Source organism: Ambystoma mexicanum, chromosome 7p (assembly GCF_040938575.1).
Source record: "Ambystoma mexicanum isolate Mex_15411 chromosome 7p, UKY_AmexF1_1, whole genome shotgun sequence".
Lineage (NCBI taxonomy): Eukaryota > Metazoa > Chordata > Amphibia > Caudata > Ambystomatidae > Ambystoma > Ambystoma mexicanum.
In genome coordinates this window covers 585,575,629-585,601,272 of record NC_090939.1, presented here as the reverse complement: position 1 = coordinate 585,601,272, position 25,644 = coordinate 585,575,629, and positions in this window count along the sequence as shown.

The following is a 25,644-nucleotide window of genomic DNA, read 5'->3' as shown; positions in this document are numbered from 1 at the left end:
CAGAGTGATTTGCGGCTGGAGTATGGCGAGGAAATGGGCGATGGAGTGTTGAAATCAAACACACAGGTCATCCTGCACTCCCTGCATCCATGACACCAGTCCACTATACTGACATCAGGGTCTTCGGTTCAGATGATTGCATCTCAGACACAGTCAAACACACAGTACTACCCACCAAACACATGACAACTGTTACCGTGTTAGGCATCTCTTACAAGCAATTGTTATTTTACTGCAATATAATGTACAGTCGTATCACATAATGTTCCGGCTAGAGTCACCTATTAGCTTCCCAGATAGCGTAGAGCGCTTTAAAACCACAACAATGTCAGGTAGGCGCTATACAATTCTCGCATAGGATAACGCAAAGCGCCCATCCGTAGCCTATTGCAAAAATGGCTTGACTGCCTTATATTAGACATTATGAATGCATTGTATGCTATGGTTCAGACAGCAACACACAAGAAAAACAGTGAGCTGTAGAAACGCACTATCCGATGATCACGCAATGCATATCTGAGACAGTTTATACATGTGATAATGCTGTCACATAGCTACCTAAATAAATCAGTGACAGCAGAGATAGCTGGTGCATTAACAGGGGGTTAATGTAGACTCCGGCAGAAAGCCCCATTTACTCTAATCTGCTGGGTGTGGCCACAGAGAAAGCATTTAAGCCATTCCAAGGGAGTACTTTCTATACCATACGTTATGATAAAACACTCAGATTGCCACATTGAGATCAAAGTGGGCTAAGGCACAGGTATGTTGATATGAGATGATTCACATATGTATATTTTTGAGGGGAAAATAGCAAACAGCATCCATTGATCAAACAATCTGATGATACAGGTATGCTTGTCTGTGACAATGGATGATTTGGATGATCTAAGAGGAAATGAGCAAGGCGCATGTATTAATGAATATGTTGTTACAAGGTTATGTCAATATCTGATGAAATTGGCAGATGATATGAAGCACAATGAGATTGCTGCCGATTTGAATACTTACTATGCTAACAATGTATGGGGAACGCCATGTGCTAATATGTCGTCAGTGGATGCAAAGGATGATATGATATGGCATTGATAACGCACCTTTACACAAGTGTTTCAGGACGCAATGAGTCAAGGGAGGGGGAACAAAGGGAAGAAAAAGACAGCGATATTACTAGGCCAGATGACATTGAAATCGTGCAAGTCCAGGGGAGGTGGGGGGGTAAGTGAGAAGGGGGAGTGGGCAGTGCAATACATAGGATCAACAGTAAAGAATAAATAAAATAAATAAAAACAATTGTTGAAAGTGCGGCTAGCTAGTGGCAAGTGCAGGAGTAAGTGCAGACATCAAGTGTCAAGAGCTGGTGGGGACTGTAGGGATACAGAAACAGCCCCCAAGTGCAGGGGTTGCCCGGGAGGCAGTGCAGGTGTGCAGCTGGCAGGGGGAGGGCACCTGGGCCTGAGATCAGAGGATAGCCAGGTGACAAGTGCAGTTTCAGTCAAGAGTTCAACAGGAGAGAGGAGAGAAAGCAGAAGCAAAGAGGAAGGTCTTGAGGTGCTTCCAGAACAAGATATGGTTCTCCTCAAGTTTCAGGGAAGCAGGGAGGCTGTACGAGAGGGATGCCCCAGCCGAAGAAAGAGATCTACCACCAACTTGTTGCATGGAGAAGTGACTGACCCTGAGGGAGTTGGAGGCGGATGAGCGAAGAGCTCAAGAAGCAAGATATTTAGGAAGAGAAAGTTGGAGGTATTGAGTCCCTGGGCCCCAGAAGGCCTTGTGGACAATGCTTTCATAGATCAGACTTGTATAGAAACCTTGTCTGAGGAGTACAGGGGAGGCAGAGAAGAAGGGAGGAGAGGTGGCCACAGAAGGGCCAGAGGGAGAGAGGGGAGTAGAGGGAGGAAGAGAGGAAGAGAGAGAGCACAGAATGTCCTGAGTTTTAGAAATGAAATGAGAAGCCAGCGCTGTGCAGAGGGCCTGGGAGGGGACAGGAATGGTAGAGACTGCAGCAGGTTTGCCCTGCTTTTTCCAGATTTTAAAGAGTTTGGCCGAGTTGGTGGATGCTGCGGAGACGCAGGCTTGGATGAGGGCTCTCTTCTTGGTGCGGAAAAAGAGCCGGTATTGCCTTTGGAGCAGACGGAAGGCCATTTTGTCAGAGGATGTACAGGACGCCATTTCCTTTCAGCCCCCCTGAACTTGCATTTAAGGGTGACGAGGTCTGAGTCGTACCAGGAGTTGCACTTAGCTTTGAGCTTCAAGCGGATCCTCATGACAGGGGCAAGGACATCAAGAGTAACAGATATAGCATAGTGGAGCATAGAAAGGGCTGTGTCAGGGTGTGAGTCAACCGAAGGGGGAGGGGGGGAGTAAGTGGCAGCGAAAGCCTCAACTGACACACGCTTCATGGGTAGGATAACCGAGAAGGTAGATGGCAGTGCTGGAGTTGGTTTGGCCTGAAGGGTGGAGAGAGTGAGCTTGGAGGAAAGGAGAAAGTGATAACTCCAGGAGAGAGTAGTGGTGAGAGGGATAGAAAGGGGAAGGTCTGTATAGATCAGAACATCCAGGGTGTGCCCTGCAGAGTGAGTCAGGGCCATAGAGGAGGATAGAGAGTGACAGAGAGGCGCAGAGCTTGTGAAAGAGTCCAGAGGAAGGACAGAAAGCATCCAGGTGGATGTTAAAGTCTCCAAGAAGGAGGAGTTGAGTGGTCAAGACCAGTAGGGAAGAGGAGTGGTCCACCCACTCAGGGACGAAGGAGGAGATCTGACCAGGTGGCCGATAGATGGTAGCCACAGTAATGGAATGGCCAGGAGAGAGAGAGAGCCTGCAGACAAGGCATTCGAAAGAGGAGTAGGCCTGTGTAGGAATGACAGAGGCAGGAATCTACTCCTGGAAGATCAGGGCTACATCCCCTCCGGAACGATTAGACCTGGGCACGGAGAGTATCTTGTAGCCGTCAGGGAGGAGAGTGTCAAAGCTCGTGACAGAGCTGACCGTGAACCATGTCTCAGTGAGACCGAGGACATCAAGGTCAAGTTCTTCACGGAGGAGGCAGATGTCGGAGGAGTGTTTGGCAGCTGAGCGAGAGTTTAGAGTGGCAATATGGAGAACGTTGCTGTCCTTGAAAGGCTTCTGGGGAGGGGTACGAATCAGATGTAGGCCCTGCAGAGGTGCAGATGAAGCCTAAGGGGGGCAGAAGAGGAAGGAGGAGAGGGCAAGTTAGCAAAGGAAGAGACAGCAGGCAGAGGCAAGTGGGGCCATAAAGGGAAGAGAGGGGACAGCAGGAGAAGAAAGGAAATTGATGAGGCGCGGCAAGCGTCTGTCAAAGAGGAGAAGGTTGGCCTGAGGGCCTTGCACCAAGACGGTACCATTCAGGTAAACATTAATGATGGCCTTAGAGGAGTGGAAGGAGGCCAGGGGGGCCTCCCACCGGGTGCCCCCAGTAATGGGAGAAGAAGAGAAGGAGAAAGCACAGAGACCATGTGAAGAGTCCATAGGTCTGGCGAGGGAATGACAAAGAGGATTCTGGTGAGGGGTTGCCTGGAGGAAGCACTGGTATAGGTGTCAGCGATAGGGAGGCCTGGGTTGGAAACCAGGTTATCCTTTTTAAACTTCCTCCTACCAGATTTAGTGAGGAGAGCAGGATAGTCGATAGAGAAGCAGTTAGAAAAGATAGGAGAGACAGAGAGCACTATAGAGTAGGTAGGGAGGGGAGAGAAGAGGAAGGGGATGGGAGAGGGAGGTGGGGGCGGGGATAACACTAGGGAAGGACACACAAAGCAGACAAGACAAGAGTGACGAGACAATAGTAGACAATTGAACAAGACAACAGGAACTCAGACAGTAGCAGAACAGTTTGCTAGAAGAATGCTTTGCTAAGAAGGCAAAACCAAAGAACAGCACTACTTTCACAATGTGCTTTAATCACAGGTGAAAATAACAGCTATGTCTGAGAGTACTGTATAGTGGGAAAAAGGCCTAGGTTTCAAATGCAGTTTAAGTACTTTCACAAATGTCACAGCGCTATTCCAGCATGGCACAGGCTAATAATCACAGTATTAATCTAGTGTAGGAAGGTTGCTATGTGGCAAGGGTTTTCAGGGTAGAGTGAAGGCTCTATACCTTACCCTGGCCAATCCTACCTTACTAGTCACTGCTGGTTGACGGCTGGCCACTGGCTTCCCCTGCTAACACCTGCAGACACTAGCTGGAGCTGCCTCTGAGGGAGCTGCCCTTTGCCTTGGGTCCTTAGCCGCAGGCAGAGGCTGCACAGGCAGAAGGTTGCCCTAGGAAGGTCTGGTTAAGAGGATCAATCTAACCAATCGGGGCAGGGGGCGGGTTGGGAGGCGGGAGGAGTGAGGGAAGGGGAAGCAGACAGCGAGCAAGGGTGCAGGCTGGGCCCGGGTGCCTCAACAAGGATTTATTCAAATAATACCATGGCCCTGAAGGGTCATGGTGCAATAATGCTCACCTAGGACGCCTGGAAGCGGAAAGGCGAACAGGGGCTGCAGCAGCGACTCGGTTCACTGAGGAAAATGGAATCAACCAATCGGGGTAGAGGGAGGGCTGGGAGGCAGAAGTGAGGGAAGGGGAAGCAGGGAGTGAGCAGGGGTGCAGGCAGGGCCCAGTGGCCTCAACAACGAATTATTCAAATAATACCGTGGCCCTGGAGGGTCAAGGTGCAACAATGCTAACCTGGGACACCTGGAAGCAGAAAGGCAAACAGGGGCTGCAGCGGCAACTAGGTTTGCTGAGGAAGATGGAATCAACCAATCGGGGCAGGGGGCGGGCTGGGAGGCGGAAGGAGTGAGGGAAGGGGAAGTAGGGAGTGAGCAAGGGTGCAGGCAGGGCCCAGTGGCCTCAACAATGATGTTTTCAAATAATACCACGGCCCTGCAGGGTGAAGGCACAACATTGCTCACCTGGGACGCCTGGAAGCAGAAAAGCTTTAACACCAATGCCTAATAGAACCCTAAGACACACCCTCAAAACTAAATGATAATGGCTGGAAGGTTATTAATGAATCTTAATCGATGAGAATTTCTCTTGGCAACCCCCAAGAGCATCTCTTTTCAGCCTGCCATTGCACTGCAGAAGAGGAAAGATTGTATGCAAATAATGCTTGGTCTCATCGCTAACACATAGGGCCTCATTACAACCTTGGTGCTAAGTGCACCAACTTTACCACCATGGTGTAAACTCTGTTTACACCATGGTGGATGGCGGATTTACCGCCCCATTCCAAGGTGAGTGGGGCGGTAAATCCCCATTTCCCATTTTCCCTTCCCCATTCCCATTTTTGCCCCATAGGGCATAATGGGAGTGGGGAAGGCGCTAATTACGCCGCCGTAAATTACGGCGGCGTAATTAGCACCATGGCAGGTTAGCGCCATGGATTTTAACGCCTGCTAAAAGCAGGCGTTAAAATCAGAATCAGGCGTTAAGGGTTAACGGTGGCGTTAACCCTTAACGCCTGAGTTGTAATGAGGCCCATAGTGTACACAAAAGACAGACATGCATGTAGGAAAAGATGAAACACTGCCTGCCCCACATAGCTGACCTAAAATCAACCTCTTCCCGCCTCCTTGTGCTACCACTTACGTCCACCTTTTCACTTACAGGACCTGAAGCACCTGAGTCGATGAAAATGGCAAATGTCATACTATAGCAAGACTAAGTAACATAAACTACCATAACAAAAGATATTTCTAATCAAATGTACAAGTCATGTGTATTTGTATTTTATTTGTCTTTTATTAAGCACCTTATGCCAAAGCACTGAACATAAAAATTACAAAAAGTACAATAAAAGGGAATGCACAGGAATGTTGAAGTAAATGAGATTTAAAAAAAAAACTTGGAAGAGAGAGAAGACAAAGATAGAATAAAGAGAAAGTGGAAGAGCATTCCAGTGAAGGGGGGCAAGAAGTTCAAAAGATCAGAAATGAGACTGAGCACAGGGAGGACGAGGATCCAAAAGTCGGAACTGAGAAGAAGACCGAAGAGAGCGAGAGGGAATATAAAAAGATATTAGTGCAGCAAGGTAGCTAGGGGCAAGACCATAAAGGGACTTGAAAAAAGACAGAGAAAATTAAATTTAATTTGAGAGTGAAAGGGCAGCCAGCCAAGTGTTGCAAGAGAAGAAGAAATAGAATCCCGATAAGTGAGAAGACACAATAGACAAATAGAAGAATAAAATGCTGATCTTAGAGGAGCAAGATGAGAATTAGAGAGACAAAATAGGGCAGTAGAAAAGTAGAAAATTCAAGAAAATATTAAAGAGGAGATTAAGAGTTTAGATGTTTGAAATGTGAGAAACGGGGAACCTTATGCAGTTCTCAAAACAACAAGTGCAAGAGATTAGATACATGTGGGGAGAGAAAGAGAGATTTGAGTCAAAGTAGAGACCTAGATTACGAGCAGTAGATGAGATTGGGATCTTAGAAGAAGGAAACTATATGAGAGAAGGTGGAAGGTGGAGAGGAAGAGTGTTAGCAGGAAAGAACAGTACTCCAGTCTTCCCAGTATTAAGAGTAAGAAGTGGGAAGCTATTCAAGATTTAATAGCAACTAAACAAGCCGAAAGAGTGTGATGAACTTCAGTAGAAAAGGAAGAAAAGGATAGAAACAGTCGAGTTTCATCGGCGTAAAAGTTGTGAGATAAACCAAAACAGGAAATAATAGCTGCAAGATGCGATGTGTACAGAGAGAAGAGAAAAGGGCCTACGACCGACCCTTGAGCTACACCATGGGCAAGCGAGAGAGACATAGAGGACTGGGCCACCCAGGAGACAGAAAATGTTCGATTAGTCCATTCAAAATATACCTGAAAGGTAATTGGCAAACACTTGACCCATGTAATGCCTGCATTTGAATTTGATAAAGTGTATGGATGTGTACTATTTTGAGACTTTCGAAAGGTGTATCACACAGAACAGATGGAACGCACTGTTCAGTAGGTACACGTTATATATCCAACAGCCTGGTGAGCGAACGCACACCACATAAAACCAAAACATAGTAGGGGGCACACACAAAGCACAAGGGGACTACAAAGCGCCATCCTACCTTTGCGATACCTTTACTAGGCACACTTCAGCCAGACCCATCAGAACAGCCCAAACTCATTGCATAAATATACCTAGAGTCAATCAACAAAGTGCGGGTGGAGTCAGCTTCCCTGTCCTTGCTGCAAAAAAATGGAACGCACTCCCCCTTACCATCAGAGCTGAGCCCTCTTTCATGATCTTTAGGAACAAGGTTAAGTCAGGCTTCTGGAACCAAAATCACATCTAGCTATCCTACTATTCTCTTGGCGCCTGTTTACGCACCTGTATATATGTAAATGTTCTACGTTATAATTGCCGCCTGTCTGGCCATACAATACTGTAAATTGTGAATACCCTTATGTACAATGTCAATGTATGCATAACATGTATGTAAGACATGCGCACAGCTGCCCCAGGGCCCCGATGCGCAATACAAATAAATAAAATACAAATACAAATACATAGGAAGGGGGTCTCCTATCTAAATAGGTGCACACGCTAAACTGAGGAGAGGTACCAGTGCATTCCCCCTTTCTACATTTCCACCCCTGCCAATGAGCACCGATCCTCTGGAAGGGAAAGTGTGCAGCCCTGCATCTTACCTCACATGGAGCATGGAGCCCACACACCATGGGGGGTATGTATAATAGGGGAGAACAAGGAGAATAAGGGAGAGACACAACCATGGGGCTAAGTCCAACGAACAGAGCGGGAAAACCAGCCAGACCCATGGAGCACACTCACAATGGGGGCTGTGGCGGGGTGCTCAAAGAAGTGACTGGGCATCACAACAATGTAGGCAGTAGGGAGTACAACAATCACAGGGAAAGGAGTACAACGATCGTGGGAAAACACAGCCAAGGTACAATGAACATGGGAGAGGAAGCAAATCAAGCGATGGGGAGGAAGTACAAAGGACTAATGAGGTAGAAAGCACAACTAACATGGAGGAGGAAGAACAACGATTACAGGGGCTCCCAAATAGCACAGGGACTCACACAAACCACGGTAAAGCATCCTAAGGCATTGGAAAATAGCCACATACATAGCACAAACGTTTTACACACATACACATACACACACAGCATGGAGAGGAACACACAGAACAGGAGGCTCACAAGCAACAGATGCATTCTACTTTCAGCACTTGAATACATGCCAATGAACACAGGAGCTCTGGATGGGAAAATCAGTGGTCGAAGTGTACGAAAAGAAGCATTGGAACTATGTTCCCGGCTGGTCTGCCTCGCTCCCCACAAATCCCATCCCTGTGCTCCTTCCCACACACAATACAATACCCAAACAAACACACCTGCTATTTATGGGAATGTGCAGTGGAGTGCACTGAAGTGCGAACTTCAACTTCTTTCTACACTTTTATTTTAAAACGAAACCATTCCAGAATGGTTTCTTTTTAAAATAATAGCATAGGAACAGTGAAACTCATAAATAAAAAGTATGTGAACACTGCTCGCAACCGGGAGGAGAGAAATTCAACCAGCGCAGAGGGGGGAGGAATACAACAGGACCGTAGGGGTATTGACTCTTACTTAGCCTTCCGCAAAGCCTTAAAAACCAGGCTGATTGTCCAACCTTCCTGCCATGATCTCTGCAGGCAGACGAACGTCCTATGTAACCACGCTCTGTTTTCTATCTCTGTAACTAAGTACCATTGTTTACTATGTATACATAATCTTGCTTGCGTACACCTTCATGTAATAGCGCCTCGATGTCTATGGGCTGCAGTGCACTCTACAAATGTAAAAAATAAATAAAATAAATAAGTAGGAGTGGGAAGAAATTATAATACGCATAAGACAAATATAACGAGCACAGAGAATGGGGGGTGAAACACAACAAACTCTGCAGGAAAACAGAGCAAGCACAGGAAGGGAGGAAGCACAACAAGCACAGTAGGGAAACAGAGCAACCTCAGGAGGGAAGGCACGCACTACAAGCATTGGAGGAGAGAGGAAGAATAATAAACAAGAGAGAAATATAATGAGGACAGATAAGGAGGAGAAAGCACAACAAGCACAGTGGGAAAGGAGAACAAGCATAGGAGTGGAGAAAGAACTACAAGCACTGGAGGGGAGAGGAAGAATAATAATCATGCAGAAAATATAATGAGCACAGAACAGGAGGAGGAAGTACAACAAGCACAGTGGGAAAGGAGAACAAGCATAGGAGTGGAGAAAGAACTACAAGCACTGGAGGGGAGAGGAAGAATAATAATCATGCAGAAAATATAATGAGCACAGAACAGGAGGAGGAAGTACAACAAGCACAGTGGGAAAGGAGAACAAGCATAGGAGTGGAGAAAGAACTACAAGCACTGGAGGGGAGAGGAAGAATAATAATCATGCAGAAAATATAATGAGCACAGAACAGGAGGAGGAAGTACAACAAGCACATAAGGCAAACAGAGAAAGTGCGGGAGGGCAGATAGCACAGCAAGCACAGTGGGGAAACAGAGCATGTACAGGGGGAGGAGGCACAACAAGCATTCGAGGGGAGAGGAAGAAAAATAAGCAAGATTGAAATATAATGAACACATTGAAAGAGGAGGAAGCACAACAAGCATTGCTTGAAAACAGAACAAGTACCGGAAGGGAGCAAGCACAACAAGCACTGGAGAGGAGAGGAAGAATAATAAGCAAGAGATAAATATAATGAACCCAGAGAAAAAGGGGGAAGCACAACAAGCACAGTGGGGAAACAGAGCAAGCACAGGAGGGGAGGAAGCACAAAAAGCACACCTGGGAAAGAGAGCAAAGTATAGGAGTGCAGGGAGCACAACAAGCACTGCTGTGAAACAGAGCAATTACAGGAGGGGAGTAAGCACCACAAGCACTGGAAGGGAGGGTAAGAATAAAAAGCCAGAGAGAAATAAAATGAACACAGGCAAGAGGAGGAATCACAGCAAGCACAGAGGGAAAACAGAGAAAGTACAGGAGGGTTGGAAGCACCACAAGCACTGGAAGGGAGAGGAAGAATAATAACTATGAGATAAATATAATGAGCACAGAGAAGGAGGAGGATGCACAACAAGCACATCAGGGAAATAGAACAGGTTCAGGAGGGGAGGAAGCACCACAAACACAGCATGGAAACAGAGCAAGCACAGGAGGGGAGGAAGTACCACAAGCACGGGGGGGGGTAAAGAAGGAATAATAGACACGTGATAAATAGGAGCACAGAGAAGGAGGAGGAAGCACAACAAGCACATGGGGAAAGAGAGCAAGCACAGGAGGCGAGGAAGCACAACAGGCACAGCCGGAAAACAGAGGAAATGCAGAAGGGGATAAAGAACTACAAACACTGGAGGGAAGAGTAAGATTAAGTAAGATTAATAATCATGCGAGAAATATAATAATCCCAGAAAAGGAGGTGAAAGTAAAACAAGCACATTAGGGAAACAGAGAAGAAAGTGCAGGAGGGGAGGAAGCACAACAAGCACAGTGAGGAAACAGAGCAAGTACAGGACGGAAGGAAGCACAACAAGCACAGCATGGAAACAGAGCAAGCACAGTAGGGGAGGAAGCCTATCAAGCACATTGGGTAAACAGATCAAGTACAGGAGGGGAGGAGGAACAACAAGCACTGGAGGGGAGAGGAATAATAATAAGTACGAGAAAAATATAATGAACACAGAAAGAGGAGGAAGCACAACAATCACAGTGGGGAAACGGAGCAAGCAAAGGAGGAGAGGAAGCACAACAAGCACAGCAGTAAAACAGAGCAAGCACAGGAGGGGAGGAAGCACAACATGCACAGTGGTGAAACAAAGAAAGCCCAGGAAAAGAGGAAGTACAACAAGCACAGCCGGGAAAGAGAGCAAGCATAGGAGCAGAGGAATCACAATACACACAGCTGTGAAACAGAGCAATTACAGGAGGGGAGGAAGCACCACAGCCACTGGAGGGGAGAGGAAGAATAACAAGCAAGAGAGAAATATAATGAGCATAGACCATAGAAAAGTGAGAGGAAGCACGATAAGGACAGAGGGGAACCAGAGCAAGTACAGGAGGGGAGAAAGCTGAACAAGCACAGCAGGGAAACAGAGCGAGCACAGCAGTGGAGGGAGCACAACAAGCACAGAGGAGAAACACGGGAGGGGAGGAAGCACAACAAGCACAGCATGGAAATAGAGCAAGTGCAGGAAGGGAGGAAGCACAACAAGAAAGGAGGTAAGTAATCGTAACAAGTATGCAGAAGCACAACAAGCACACTTGGAAGAAAGCACAACCACTGGAAATCACAATGAACTTCGGGGGTTAAAACCACATTGTGGCTGCACAGATACCAGATGGTGGTGGAGAGTACTCCAAAACCTTAATCTTTATCAAGGTACCCATGTTCTGTCATCCATTTCTAATACAACCCTTCACAGTCTGTTAAAACCGGCATCTTCGGGAACAATTGGAGAATTGCTTGCAGTGTCCAAGACCTGCGAAAATGTTTGGCACATTCAAAATCCGTTCAATCCAATTAACACAACCCAGACATCGTTTTAGAGTCAAGCATTATGCATTATGAAAATTGAACATTTGCTGTCATAGCATTGTTGTGATCTGCTATCATGTGATGACCTAATGCTAAAACCTAAAACAGGCTTTGCCAATAATCGTTCAATAATTTAGATGTGTATTACCTGAATCAAAAATAGCTTATGCTTGGGAAGTGCCATACACGCATGGAAGTGCAGAATACGTGCTCACAGGAAAGTCAACTTGCTCTGCAATGACACCCGCATAGTTCAACACGCCCAATAGCATTAAGTTAAGCTCTGATAAATCATCACCTCTGAGACGAAACTAAGAAATGAGGGGAGAATAAGAGTCTGGATGGACAATTTTCTTATTATGTGCTGTGTTTGCTATAAGGACGTGGATATGTTGATGGTGATAACGTGTGGGATTCATGAATGATGATTCAATTTACTAATTTTGCTATGGCAATTATACTATGATTACAATGGTGTGAAGAATTAGCTGAATATGTGAAAACTCATCAATGCACTGATGACATGGAACAGTGGTTGATCCCATGATCCCATTACACGTGGGCAATTATTGAGATGATGACATTAGCAATATACGATGTGATCAAGTATGGCAAATACTTCACTGGTAACGTAATTGCCAGTCAGGGAAGTCTTCAGGAGAGCTGATTGTGGTTGATTTGTTTTTACATTATGAATCATATTAAACACATACTTTCAAACTAATGCAATAAAAACAGGAACTCCATTTCAGCGCTCTCCGATGCAAAAACAGAAAATGTTGCAGTCCTGACACAGCTCTAACCACTAATGTAGTCCGGTTTTGTCTGATCCAGCTGAATTTTGATAATGTGCATTACATCGGGGTGATTCGTCTACACTGGAGCCACTGAGGCAGTAGGATATTGTGCTGCTGAGTATCAAACTATGGGGTCTTGCATTTTGCAAACCCAGCTGAATATCTGAAATGCCTGTTGAGGTGTGAGATTCAGCAGAAGTCGGCTGCTGCTTTAGCCAATGGACTTTTTTTGCAGCGCTAATGCAAAATAATTCATCTCTTCGACTTTGAACACTGTGCATCACGTGTGCATCTCACAGGGAATCCTTGATCTTTGATCTTTCACTTTTGAAAAAAAGATGTTCACTTGGGTGTGAGATAATATAATTATCTTGATGTGACTCTGTGCGTGATCCAACTATTTGATGGCTCTTGCGATGCTTTGCAGATTAGCACCTCAAACTCAGTGAAACGAGACTTTTAGCGTTACTCTGGGGCAGGAATAAAGGAGCATGAAGCTACACACAATGAGCAAAGCAATGGCATCATGCAAATAAAAGATAGTTTACCATGCGTCTGGAAGGCAAGTGTTTTCCCTGCTAATTGTACCTACTGCTCACGCAACTAGTTAAAATAAAAGCATGTGTCTTAATTAAAACAAGTGGACCTCTGCAGGTGCAAATAACTTTGCACCTGTCGTGCATGGATCTTGCGAAAAAGTAGACTTATGCAGAGCCGGGGAGTAAGTGGGGACAGCCAGACACATTCCCGTCTAACAGCTTTCATCTGCATCTGCTCGGCCTTGTTGTGGCCAGGTGCAGGGAGAAGGCAAAGTCCTACTTAGCCGAGCATGCTCAGAATAGAAATGGCCATGCACAGACTACATTTGTCTATAGGTTTTTCTTTTCAATTCCCCTATGAAATATAGATGGATATTTAATCAAGGTAACTTCAGGTGGAGGGCTCCATACATGTTGTTACCAAAACTCTGGAACTGGAACCCATGTGGGTGGATGGTAAGCCCGAAACCAACAACCGTTTGGTTGAAATGGACCAATGCATATCTTAGTAGCTTTTGATGACCCAAACCTCATTTATGTTAGGGGGCCTGACTCAAGTCCTCTTGCAGTTGCAGCAGAGACCGCCCACAGCATCCTGAAGCCCTTTGTAAGTAAGGGACCTGGGTGCAGTGTCTTCACATCATATCAAGATTAATAAATTGACCCCTGTGAGAAATTGCCATCTGGCATGGGTGCAAAAGCACTCGCTTTTTTCATTCTGAATAAATAATACAATTATGGAGGTAATTCGATATCAGAAAGGGAGGTCTGGTAACCAAACCCTTTCTTATACTGCATGGAAAAAGAAAAGTGTATGCATGTGCCCTGCTGCATCAGTATCATGTACTGCATTATCTGCTCTCCAGTGGCACAGAGCAGGTTCAGATGTCACAGGGGACATTTCTCACAGCTGCTATGACAACCAAATCACTGCACTGCAGATGTTGAATGTAAGTCTACGCATCTGTTCCAAAACCATCATAATTATCACAAACTATCAGCTTGGGGGCAGAATAATCTGGAAAAATAAGCCATGTCTAGGTTTTGTATTGGTGTTAGATGGTTCACAAAATGATTAAAAGCCACATCTGATTTGTAGCATACATGTGTCAACGTGTGAGGCCAGATCAGCTATGCAAGGCAATGTGGTTTCCAGGTACCTTCCACCTGCCTTCCAGTGAATAGGGCAAAGGATAGAATGCCTGTCTTTTTGACACTCTGGGAGGCTGGGTAACTCCTTTCTGCCTGGCCCAATGACTCACAACAGGAGATCTCCTGGGGGCCTAGCTTCAGGGACAATTCAATAAGCAAGGTATGTCTCACAATATGAGGTTTCACAACAAAGGGTCTTTGAAGTGCAGGGCTAGAGAAGGGGACAGGTTTAGGCAGACAGACAGAGCACAAAGAAGATATGATTGCTTCATTTAAATTTTCTGTGGGCTTTTCTTATCCTCCTGTCTCCTACACTTGCTGCACTGAAAACAATTTGGGCATGAAAAGGCATGTGTCACGTGCTACCTTAAGAAGGATTTCATCCCTCTGCAGCCACACTAGTACTTAGGACTTCATTAGAGGTGAAGGAGCCCTAGAGGTGTTAGCAAGCCTCCCCGAGTTGGAAGAATGAGATCAAGGGCATATCTTATTTCTGAGCCCCTTGTTTGGGACAAGCAACAACTGAAGAAGCAAAATAGCTGCATGTTAATGCATCGAACATCTATCGAATCATTGTCAACCACGTTTGAGTGCATTCAAATCAACACAACCCAGAGTGCTGCTTTGCCACTTCTTTGGACCTCTTTGAGAAACGGTTGCTGCTCCTCGAACAAGTTTGCCACTTCACCACAGGAGCTGAGCGCATTGATTGCCTCTGTGTGAACAAGTAACTCACGGCTGCTGAAGCCTTTGAACGGTGAACTCTCAAACAGTGTCTCAAACCACCAGCATCATCGACCCACAGCTCGATCATCAAACCAACTCTGATGGCGTCTTTGACCCGTATCCTTCAAAACACTGCATAGATCCATAGTAAGCATCATCTCAAAATCGGCTTGAAGCCTTCTTCTGATTTTGATCACTGTGAAACTCAGCATACAAACCTGGTTTGACTCACCTGCATAATGTTAAAATGCCTGATTCAACACCATCAAACCACCTAGAAATGATTAAGGTACTGTTGGGAGACCTCAGTCCTGCTGGTCCATTTGTTTTGTCCCTAGAGACTGGTTAATACACTGTATGGTACCCTTTCCCCAAAGACATAGGGCCTCATTACGAGGTTGGAGGTAATGGAAAAATGATGCCGGTAAGCGATTACCGGCACCGCATACTGCTCCGGGCTATTCCGACTCAAGAACCCGGTATTAGCGGCACCGCTGATACTGTGTTCCCCCCTACCGGCATGCGTGCGGGCAAGCGGCCCTGCGGGCCAGCAATACCAGGATGCCGCTAACAGGAGGACATCATAAGTCAGGCGGACATGCAAATACCAGTATCATGAAGAGGCTAATAAGGGATACCGGGATGCCGGCAATACCGGCATTGCAAACCATCCGCAAACAGTTATGTGCAGTGTTCCCAACCGCCACAGGTGCACACAGTCAGCACAGGTGGAGGCAATGGAGCCTGGCCCAGCACAAAAGGAGCAGACCCACACACCACACCCCTTTCCACACCAAAAAGATTCCACTTGTAGTAGCAATACTGGGTCTGGAGGACATGCTTGTATTGCTACACCAGCAACAAAAACATCAGCAGGCACCACAGAGGAGACACAGGAGGAGAAGGAGGGTGAGACAGTCCCAGTAAGCCCCACCAGTGCAGCCAGTGGTACCACGCAGGCAGCCCCCAATCCCTCGCATCAGAGCCAGTCCATTCAACCTAACCTCTGAGCAGATCCACACCCTGTATCGTCTGGACCGGGACACCATCACCACCCTTGTGGACATGATACATGATGACATTGTCAGCCTTATTGAAATACGCACCGCCATCCCCCCTCTACTGAAGGTAGTGTCTGTGCTCCACTTCCTGGACACAGGCACCTACCAGCACACAGTGGGGCACAGGCATGGCATATCAGAACCCTTATTTTCTCAAATGCTGAACCAAGTGCTGGATGCCCTCCTGAAGCACTCAAGGAACTACATATCCCTACCACGGACTGCCCAGGAGATATTTGACACGAAAGTTGGCTTTCATGTACTGGCAGGCATGCCAAATTGTATTGGTGCACTTGACTGCACCCATGTGGAATTGGTGGTCCTGCATCCAACGGAAGTGGTGTACCGCAACCGTAAGATATATCACTACATCAATGTACAGATGGTATGTGACTCCAGCAAGATCATCACACATTGTTGTGCCTGATTCCCCGGATCAACTCATGACTCAATGGTCCTGCGCAACTCCACGCTACCACGCTACATGGATCGACATGCAGGACGACGTGCCTGGCTGATTGGTAAGTTGCATGACATGCACATGACAGTGTAATGGGGGGAGAGATGCACATACCACCATGATGACATTGTTGTGGTGACTGCACAATGTCCACATCCCAAAACACTGTGCCCCAAAGCACCCCAAACTGAACATGACAACCAATCCCCATAGCAATGATGGAAGCTGCACACCAAGAACAACATGCCGAACTTCCTACCACCCCAGATCCCACAACACGTCCACCACCCATCATCAGTCCTCACCCTCCGTAACACAATCCAGCAACATGCTGTGAGCATGCACAATGTAAATGTCTGCAGCAAATCACTACACATGACAAGCATCAATGAGAGTGCACAAATCAAAACCACCAAGGGAATCCACTGATTGTCACAGGGCCACCACCACAGTAGTGCAGCATGTCACCATGGGAATAATGAGCGTTGAATGTGAAATAATGCAGAGAATACTGCCAAAGCTGCTAGTAAGTAAATCGTACTGAACACTACACATCACATATTTAATACAAACACAGCGGTATGCATCCACAGTGCATGACCAACATCAAGGCAGTGTACACCGTGTATCATTTTGAAGACGCAATCCACAACATAAGACCATGGCACAGCACACATTGTGGCAAGGTAAAATGTGTGCATACAACCAGGAACATGTGCATGTGTACCACAAATATCTGCAGGCAAGTGTGATAAGTACAGCTGTCCATCATCATTTGACTGGCACATACCTTATTTTGCACCCATGCAGGTGATAGTGGCTATCCCTTGAAGACGTGGCTCCTCACCCCTGTCCGGAACCCACAGAACAGGCACGAAGAGGGCTACAATCGTGCCCATACCTGTACCCGTGTGGTCATCGAGCAGACCTTTGGTCTGTTGAAGGCATGTTTTCGCTGTCTCAGCCGGTTTGGTGGCACACTCCTCTACAGACATGAGAAGGTAGCCAAGATCATCATGGCATGTGTCATGCTGCACAACATGTGCATCTGACGGAACGTGCCCCTGCCCCCTGGCATTGAACAGCAACCACCAGATGATGATGATGAAGAAGATGAAGAGGATGTAGGTGCACATCATCGCGGTGGTGATGCACAGGAGGGACGTGCCGTGCGGCAGTTTGTGATTGGCTAAGCAGAGTCTTTGGAACTGCCTGGTGCCTGGAGCAGTAACTTTTTCTGTCTAATCTGTGGGCATACTCTGCTTAAAATCTGACTCACGCCGCGAAGCGGCCGCGGAGTCAAGCAGAGTCTTTGGAGCTGCCTGGTGCCTGGAGCAGTAACTTTTCTCTGTCTAATCTGTGGGCATGCTCTGCTTAAAATCTGACTTGCGCCGAAGAGCGGCCGCGGAGTCAAGCAGAGTCTGGACCTGCTTGGTGCCTGGAGCAGTAACTTTTCTCTGTCTAATCTGCGGGCGTACTCTGCTTAAAATCTGACTCGCGCCGCGGAGCGGCCGTGGAGACAAGCAGAGTCTTTGGAGTCTCTGGAGGCTCGGAGGTTCAGAGCTTGGAGCTCAGAGCTTGGGACTCGATGTGTCTGCCATGGCCACCTGTCGTGTGCGTAACTAAATGCACAGCTTCTCTCAATTGCCATCTGCTCTTGCTCCTGCTCAGCTAAAGATGCGTGCCCAAGTACGTCGAGATGTAGCCCTGGGAGAAGATGCGTGGACCCTGAACATGATGGTGACGGAGCGTGAAAACGAAATCAGGAGTACACCTAAGGCGCTCGAGGCAAAGTCACTCTGTCAGTGTTGTCAGTGTTTGCCACCCCTTTGGGTGCAGACCTCTCAAGTAAGTGTATTTCAGTCATTGAACGCTCCTTCTTGTGGCCGGTTGAGGCCATTTAAATCTACTGCCGCAACCTTGTCTACAAATGCAAACGTTAACGAGTTCCCTAATATAAAAACAAACATTATTGCTGAAGCGGCATTCTTTCCCGCATCCTTTCCCACGTCCGCCTCCTCCACTGATTTTGACCTGCTGCCTAGTCGTCTACCCACAACGTCCATAATCATTCCTAATGCTGCTGGCGATCGAGAAACCTCACCACATGCACTTCTGAGTCAGCACAATGCTGACAATGGTGATAAGACTCATCAATCCATAACTTCTACGAAAAATACCTGCCGCGTTCCCATGATGCGTGTCCTTGCCTGGCGTGCTGGCGGAATGGTGGCTGCTGTGGGCTCTGCGGCCTCTGGGTTTTCGGGGCGTGGGGCTCCGGAGGCTGGCGGTCTTCACTATGAGTGTTGGTCCCGCGGTTCAGCAACCATGACAGTGCGGAGTTCCGTGGGTACAGCAGCACGCGCCTGCTCAGACGGCACGCCGAGGGCTCTCCATGTGCAACTTGGAGCCGAGGAAACCGACGATGTTTTACATGCTCCTTTGCTCGATGACTCTGAATTTCCTATGGCCCTGAAAGTAAAATGCAGACCTCTGCAGGTCTGACTGAGTGTCCAACTATATCATCTCAAGACTCTAATTGCGACAGAAGAAATTCACTTAACATAGTGAATAAGATCTTACAGGACCTTTCGCACATAAACACAACAAACAAAAGGAATAAATGCAATGAAGAGTGTTGTACCACGAGAAAGTCACTTAAAGTAAAACACCCAGAAACGTCTAAAGATGCAAACCACGAAAGCCCAACTAAAATCAATTGGATAGGGGGTTCCAATAAGCGTAGAAGAGGTGACTTAATCTCCTCCCCCCATGTTATGTGCTCGTAACGACGTTCAAGGAAAATCACATCACAAAGGCTCTGCCGCTCCAAAAGCCCAGTTTATCAGGTTTAGCGATAACTCCTCTAGTCCAACATCCACTTCAACTGATTCATCCATCGTGGAGCGCGACTATCCAAAAATACGAAAAACTATGCACAGGGTTCGCTCAAGGATAAATGCACAAACTGATGACATAGTTAAAAAGCTTCTACAAGACGTTCAACCAGTCATGATATCCACCTTGGCAATAACTATAGCGCCATTTACTAAACTATATGAGCAGATAAATGAAAACATCAAAGACCTGTCAACCCTGGTAGCGCGGATGAACTCCAAAGTGGTAAATCTTGAAAGTGATAACACACTTTTCAAATATACCTATCACGAAATGAATGCCAGGATTGAAAAATCACTCATTAGTCTAACAGATCAAAAAAAACTGCAATGTGGAAAAAAGACTGTTCGCCGAAGTGGCTAAAGAAGGCCTAACATTGCTTGGCTCGAAAGAACACTCGGTAGGAAATAAAAGTCAGCACACTAATCGAAGGATGTCGTCTCAGACCAAAAACAAAAGTGCTATGTCAGACGAGCCTCTGCCAACAACAACTGGAAGTGAACATACCCTGGCTGCCCAAACACCATCAAATGAAACTCAGGCCACACGGGTAACAAGCAGCCCCGTGGTGCCAACACTGCAATCTTCTAGCAAGTCTGCAATTGGCCTGAATGAAGAGCAAGTTCATGCAAAGATAAATTGAACTGAAGACCCCTTAAAAATAAAAACAAGGCTGAGGCTCAGTCAGTACCTCACACGTGCCCGGGAGACTCAACTCAGCTGGATTTAGCCGCTAATACATTGAAGGACCTCTCGATAGCATCAGCTACCACTGAAATACTGACTATGAAATACTCATTTGCCAGTGCTGTACAAAGTTGTAAAAAGACCACGAACCCCGCTTTACGCGACTTTCAACCATCAAACACTTCAGGCAACGTAATGGGCCTCATTGAAACTAACCCTGAAGCCAATGGCTTGGTCGGCCCTCTTGAGGATAAAAGCTTGTCTGGAAACTATCTTATGTTTAATAAAACTGTTTTACCCTCAAAGCAAGTCTTGATAAAAAAGCCAGACATAAAGAAAACCAAGAACCAACGTACCAAAAACCGTCGAACCTGCAATACGTCAAGGAAATTAACAGTAAACACAAATGGTGTAGCACTACACAAGCCTAAACAAACAATCGATGCCGCAAAAATACCAGACATCTCGCGCAATGCAGAGATTGTCATTAGTGAGGACTCTATTAATGAGCTAATGAACATGTCCACATATGACAATGACTGTTTGGTCATCCAAGAAACACCGCTATTGTGTGCAACGACAAAGGCCGACTCCACAACCAAAACCCTATGTTCTTCAAACATGGACGTGGTCAAAAACGAATGAACAAACAATAAAAAAGCTTCCAAAAGCGCCGGTTGTCACGTCTAACTCAATAACAGGAAAAATAACAACTGATGACCATGGTCCCCTGAGAGAGGCTTGCACTGTTGGCAGAACCTGCACTCTGGTTCAAGTAGCGTCTGACGCACCGACCACAGAAGCAAAAAGCAATTCTTGTCTCACGACATTAAATGCAAGATGGAGCAGGCTTGACCAACAGTTTTGTTCAGTGCACGAGGACTGTGTCTCAAAAACAAATGTAAGCCCTACAGAGGGACCAAACATTCGAAAAACATCAGAACACTCGAGAACGGCTCAACTGGAGACCTATAAAGTTGGAGAAGAAAGAATATGTACCTTGACGCATCCGGCGTCTTTTGCCTCCAAAAGCACTGTAACAATGAACTTCCAACCTACAACGCTGAGCGACAGTAGGATCAAACTTGATCAGCAACATGGTTGCACACAACAGGATGACTAAAGAGCTCGCTCCGACACAACTTCACCCAATATGGCAGTGAGACCCGTGTCCCCATGCACAAACAAATCAAAAATCAACTTTCATTATCCACAAAAATCATTCACGAAGAGTGAAGTTGCATCTCACCAATGTGGAAGTGATGGCAAAAATCTTGATGTTGCGCCTTACAAAAAAGATGCAAATTAACCTGAATTCAAGTGCCCTCCTACTTACAAATTAGGCTTGGAACGTCTTGTGAGCACTTTATCCTAAATTGACAAAACATGCTTCACTTGTTCACCACATCCCTAGCCTTCGAACGATTGCATCTGATGATTTGAAAATAGTAGAATTCACTGGAGAGATCGAAAACGATAAGGTGATTCTACATTTAAACTCGAAAATCATTTACAACATATTTCTTGAGGCCACCGGGATCCTACTATCATTGGGTTTTGACATCTTTGAAATCCTTGAGAGTCCAAGTACTCTGAAACATCACAAACAACATTCCTACAAGGCAAGAAGTGAATTGAGTCCAAGTTCTAAATCACTCCCACAAACGACTTTGAGGAACTTAATCAACACAACTACAACTAAGTCTACAATAACAACAACAAAGAAAAAAGGCCTGACACCTGAGCGCGAAGAACCAACAATTGATGGCTCAACTAAACATCAAATCAAAATAACGATCAGATGTGATTTAAGATCCAAAACCTCTGACTTAGCACCAATTGTAAACTCCGAACAGGACGATTGGCACTGGCTCGCCAAAGCTCTAACAGTAAAGAATTCGAAAAACACTGGTTTATAATGCAAAGCCTCTAGGGAAGAGTCCCAACTCACGTTTGGAACGTGGAACACAAGAGGCTTCAAATATCTGTTTCAAAACAACTGGATGAACGACATAGACATTATTTGTTTACAAGAAACTTGGCTTCTGGAGAAGCCTTTGTCAGATGCATACGAGATTGTCTTCAATCCAGCAATAGGCAACTCTAAGGGAAGACCCATGGCTGGATTGCTGACTCTGGTACGAAAGGCGCCTGGGCCCCGAATCGGCAAATCAAGAAATGTATCTCTCTATATACAAATGAATGGGATCTTCCATCAAACTCAGGGTTTGATCTATATCCTGAACTTATATTGTCATCATTTGGCCACAGCAACTACGTCTTTTATCGACCAAGTTACCACTTTGATCGACGAGGCTTACGAGGAATCGTTACACGCTGGCCTCATTGTCTGTGGAGACTTGAACATCAACTGTCTCGATTCAAATAATCCATCTCACGAAAAATTGCGGACAGTTGGCGTCTTGAGATGGACTCGAGAAATCTTGACATGCTAAATGGTAACATCAACGGCGATATACCTGCTCACCACAGCTGGAACCGACTAAACCAACGCTCAGTCCTAGACTACATATATGTATCGAACAACTTACATAGTCGAGTTGTTAGCATGAATGTCTTAGAATGTTCCCAGAGTGATCATAAGATGCTAAAAATGATCATGCAAGTCGAATTCACAACAAAGAATACCTCGTGGCACTGGAATGTCAACGTTGAATCAAATAGAGTGAAACTGCACCTCTCTGATATCGAAACAAAATCCATTGTAAGCCAGCTTCGTGCACAAAACACTGAAATTGAATACAGACCCTTACTAACACAGTACACCGAGGAAAAACAAGGCTTGAAAAACCACAAATTCTCTCCAAAACATGTTTTTGATCTCGAAATTAGCAAACGCAAAAGACTAATGCGTCAAGACTTGAGGAAACTTCACACAGAAGATCCTGCTGAATTCAAAACAAAAAAAAAATTAGTGAAACCAAGGTTCAAAAATCGGATAATCTTGCATCGTCATATCATGCTTCAAAATTACTCAGAATGTATGATGGTGAAATTAAAGAATAAAAACTCTCGCGACTTTTGGAATCTGATTAACAACAAAAGTGGTACACAAGCCTCATTACAGTCTAACACAGTTTCAGAGTCCGATTGAGTCAAACATTATAGTGTGCTGTACAGCAAAAAAAGGTGACTTCGCAAAACCTGACTTGCCCGCACTAACACATTGGAACCTCGAATTCAGGAAACCTGATATAGTGGATATTCTAAAAAAGGTGAGTGCCTCGTGGGCTCGAGGACCCGATGGACTCACAAATTATACCATTAAACAGAATCCCGAAGAGTGGGCTGAAATATGTTCTATCCTTTTTGACAGGATCAACTCTAAACGAGAGTCACAAATGTCATGGAAAAGTGCGGTCATAGTGCCCATATTTAAAAAAGGTAACAGGGCAAATCCTCATGACTATAAACCGATAGCGCTTTTGGACATCCTACGGAAGGTGTACGCAACCATGCTTAAAAAAAAAAACTACTCAATTGGATTTCTGAGTCCGAACACATAGATCTAAGACGAACAGGGTTTGTGAAGGGAGTAGGATGCAGGCTGAACTTACTTATCCTAAACCTCCTGAAAATGGAGGCTATAAGGACTCAAGGCAAAGTATACGTGGCACTGATCGACTTCTCTCACGCTTTCGATTGCATAGACAGAGAAATCTTATGGACGAAAATGAAAAGCTGGAACTGTCCAACTGATTTGATGTTGGCCATTAAAGATCTACACAACCGGACAAATGTGAGGATTCGATTAGACCAATCAGGTACACTGTCTTCTGCGATTCCAACGTATTGCGGTGTCCAACAGGGGTGTCCGTTGGCATCAATTATTTTCAATATGTTTATATCAGACATTGGTGCCACCATTGAAGAAGTCTGCTCATTTCCACCCAAATTACATGGCAGCCATGTGAGCTGGCTGCTATATGCTGACGACTTACTGCTTCTGGATGTCACTCCTATTGGCCTCCAATGAAAATTGGGTGCCATAGAAAAATATGCCAAGATTAACAACCTTTGTTTCAATAAGAACAAATGCAAGATCCTGATATTGCAGAACTTGAGAACAAAAATGAAAGTGAAAAAATTCAAATGGTGCTTGGGACAAGAAGCCTTGAACATCATAACCACCACCAGATACCTGGGGATGCAGATGAGTTCTCACATCGATGACAGCCCTTCGGCGGAGAAAGCGAAAAACAAATGCAAACAGCTTGCATGTCAAGCCACCATTATTAACAACAAATATGGGAAATTCTCACTAAGACCAGTGATACATTTCTACAATCAAAAAGCAACACCAGCATTAATATTTGCAGCAGAATGTGCACTAGAGTGTTCGTCTGATCTTTGGTCTACTCTGGAAAACATATTTTGGACTAAAATTCTGAAAATTCCTAAGGGAACAGCCACAGTCTGCCTAAGATACGAGCTGGGCCTGCTCTCCCTTAATGCACGAATTTGTTGGAACACCCTCGCATTATATCGTAAAATAACAATGAAGGACGCCGCCCCTCAGTTCTCAATACTACATGAACCAAAAAATAGGAATTCAGAATCTCTCCTATATCAATGGTCGAAACTATGTGACAGTTTACTAAATGATCTCAACACGGACATATCAACGCTACAGTGTATTCCAGACTCAGTGAAAAAAAAACTATGGAGGCTCGACTGGATTACAACACAAGACCAGAGATCATGTCAAACTTTGATGAAAGACGTCCCATTTGAAGCCAGGAGCTTCAACGAACGTTCACTCTTTGTTGAACGCTTTCCAAATTCCCATCATAGACACATATTTTTGTGCCTTCGTTTAAACACATTTAAAATCAAGAAAAGATTAAACGCCTGGTCCAAAAATCAAAAACAAGACCTAAAGTGTAGATTCTGCTTGAAAAACGAGGAAGCTTTGAAACATCTGGTCTTGTCTTGTGTTGCCATCCATGCATTCAGATCAAACGCCTGTCGGCATTCATTGGAAGTCAACAAACACTGGGCAGTGAAGATTGGTGGCAAATGATGTTCTACGGACAAAATAAAGAATTAACCTACGCCTTAGTGTATTTTCTAGAGGACTTGAAAGAACATTTGTCTAACATACCTAGTGGTCTTGAATGAACTTTCAGTTGGCAGAAAGCTGATAACTTTTATAACCACTTCAGTGCTGATGTCACAGTTTCTGGTGGTATTCTGATGTTTTAGACTTATGACAAAGCACATGTAATGTAATGGTGACATGTTTTGTCTTGTTTCTTCTTTTTAAAGGTCTATGTAAACCAATAAAACATTTTTTAAAAATGTTTTAAAAAAAGATTGGCCAATATTTCTGAGACACATGGGTGCAGAGGGTGCCATGAAAGTGGGACTGAGGGCACTGGGTGTGGGAGTACATGGCCACTATGCAGTGTAAACCCATAAATGACACATACACAATAAGGAATGTCCACTCAAGTATTTTTTCTGGTACACAACGGTGTATTAAACTGTAAAAAGTATAAAGTGCTCATACCCTCCACCTCTCCCCCTCCCCCCACAACTCACCCACACAACCTTTCCCCCTCCCCCTCCCCCTACTCCCACAACTCCCTCACACACCCTTTCCCCCTCCCCCCACAACTCCCCCACACACCCTCTCCCCCTCCCCCCACAACTCCCCCACACTCCCTCTCCCCCTCCCCCCACAACTCCCCCACACACCCTCTCCCCCCACCCCCCACAACTCCCCCACACACCCTTCCCCCCTCCCCCTCCC